Genomic DNA, 2,590 nt, shown 5'->3' with positions numbered 1-2,590 from the left:
TTTGTTTGTTCTACAGGACAAACCAGATAATGGCAGCTTGGTAGCTGCGTGAAAGCGTGGAGTGACTTGGACACAACTAACACTGAACCCTCCCCTTTCCAATGTAATTTAGAGTGAACGTGAAGGACGCACACCATAGCAACTTCCCTTCCTCCGCTCTTGTGAATGGAAGTGTAGAACGCCAGCCAAAGTGGCTACAACCACGTGTGTAAAAATTAAATTGACACGGTTTGTGAAATTTTCTTTCAGGTTTAGAAAAAACTGCTAAGATATAATTATCTGTTTTATGTATCATGAATAACTGTGTTATTTTCTTTGAATTTGTGTATGTAAAAATATTTACAGACAATTTAATGGATTTAAGATTTTCATAATTTTACATATTTTTATGTGTTTGTCTGTCTAAGGCAATATGTATGCCAAAGTGTTTCATTGCTTTTGCTTAAATTTTGATTGATAATGTTGCTTAAGAGGCAGTGAACATGCCAGCAATTTAAATAATTGAAATAGGTAATAAGTTTTCTTTTAATATTTCTATATGTTTATATTTCAATTTTAATTTTCATAGGGAGTTAAGCTGTGCTCTTGCTTCCCTTTTTGTAAAGAATTTTTTTTCATTTACAAAAAAAAATTAAGTAGAGGGTGATGTAGGGAAGCAGCCTACTCACGCCTTATAAAATTCACATCAATCTTTCCATTGTGTGCCAGCCAGTCCGCTGTAAGTAGCTCTGACGTCACAAATGTTGCGCAATACTTTAAAAATCAAGTAAATAACCTGAAACGTTTCTAGCATGTCAGCAGTAATACAAAATCAATATGTGTTGGATATCAGTTCAATAACTTTAACCATTTTCGAAATTTGGATGTTTTTCTGTAAAAATCATTGGCGCAACAGAAAAGAGCTCGAAACTTAAAAATTTATATTTAGATTCCTTTTGCATAATAATTTAGTAGAAACAGTATTCTGGATCTCAAAAATTAAAATTTTAGTTGAAATTCATAATTTTCTGGTTTTTGTCTTAGAAATTAAGGAAGCAAGATAGATTAAGTAGGCGAATAAATAAAGCTAAGATGTTTAAATTTACGTAGAAGGGAGATCCGCTATAATCATACAGATGTGAGAAGTTTCAGCTGAATAACTATAAACCTATTGCGATAAGATATCTCCAAAGGGCAAGTTCAGAGCTCGTCTGCTGCGTGTAGTGTAATTAAATTAATGCTCTCGACCAAAATATTTGACTTAGCCACGTCAGACTTTAATTATGATTACTTACTTGTGTGCTGATTGCAGAATGAAATTGAGAGCTTCATCAGCCATCAGCAAAGGTAGCAATTATTTTTTCGATAACTTACAGTGATGCATTACTAGCCCAGCAACTAGTCGGGAGAGCAGATTTAATCACGCGCTCCCTTTATATGTAAGAATGCTGCGCGAGAAAAGAAGGCCCCAGTTCTCTCCAGACGTTGATTGGCACACCACCTGTGCCGGGAGTCGCGTCGCGTTGGTATCGTTGATATAAACAGCCTCGGATGCCGTAATAAGTTACTCGGGGTACGCGTAAACATGAAATCGTTTTCGAGTGAAGTGTTAATTTTGGGATGACGTTAATGATCTATCTTTAGTTTGCGTATGTCGTATTTTCACGTGCCGCCGCAGGACAGACATTCTACCATTATTTAGCATGGCGTTTGACGAACATTATCATCAAATTATAGCGAGCATTCACTTAAACATTTAATTTGAACAGTTATAGTTGCATCAGCGCATTAGACTCTGAACTGCTCTGGTAGTTGGATTGTGTGGAGTCTTTTTGGTCTGTGACTTTCAGAATATAGTGAACATTTTAGAGAGAATGGTTTTTGATTATGAATCCCAGACAATCTCCTAATTCCTCAGAGCTATAAGCTGTAGCTATAAATGTATTTCTCAGATGAAGTGGGCACTAGGAATTCTAATTACAGGCTTCACGTTTTGCTAATCACTTTCTGGTTGCCAATATTTTAGTTAGAGAGCCAGTGTAGAGAACGGCAAACAACAGCATTAAATAAATAATAGGAACATTAACAATTATTCCACCCGTCTCCCCACACGTGTTTCGGTCAGGCATAAAATCTTTCCCTAGTTACAATGGCTACAGGCACTTGGTATCGAACTAGATCACAAACAAAAATGTTTGTCGTGTCGCTTAAAGTTGAAACATGTGTACAACTAACTGCTCAGTCATGAGTACAGAGGTATTCCTGCTGATACGGTGTTATGTCTCAGGCTGCTGCTGTTAGCTGCATTGTTTTTAACTGGTCCCACATTGAGTATACAACAAATCACTTCTATCAGGAACGACATTTCACAGGTATGGAGAAACCTTTTGAAGAGCAAAAGAAGCGCAGGATTAGCCGAGCGGTGTAAGGGCGCTGCAGTCATGGACTGTGTGGCTGGTCCCGGTGGAGGTTCGAGTCCTCCCTCGGGCGTGGGTGTGTATGTTTGTCCGTAGGATAATTTAGTTTAAGTAGTGTGTAAGCTTAGGGACTGATGATTTTAGCAGTTAAGTCCCATAAGATTTCACACACATTTGAACATTTGAACCGATCA

This window comes from Schistocerca piceifrons, chromosome X (genome assembly GCF_021461385.2).
Source record: "Schistocerca piceifrons isolate TAMUIC-IGC-003096 chromosome X, iqSchPice1.1, whole genome shotgun sequence".
In the NCBI taxonomy this organism is placed as follows: Eukaryota; Metazoa; Arthropoda; class Insecta; order Orthoptera; family Acrididae; genus Schistocerca; species Schistocerca piceifrons.
The sequence above is the reverse complement of the archived record's forward strand: the minus strand, read 5'-3'. Positions refer to the sequence as shown.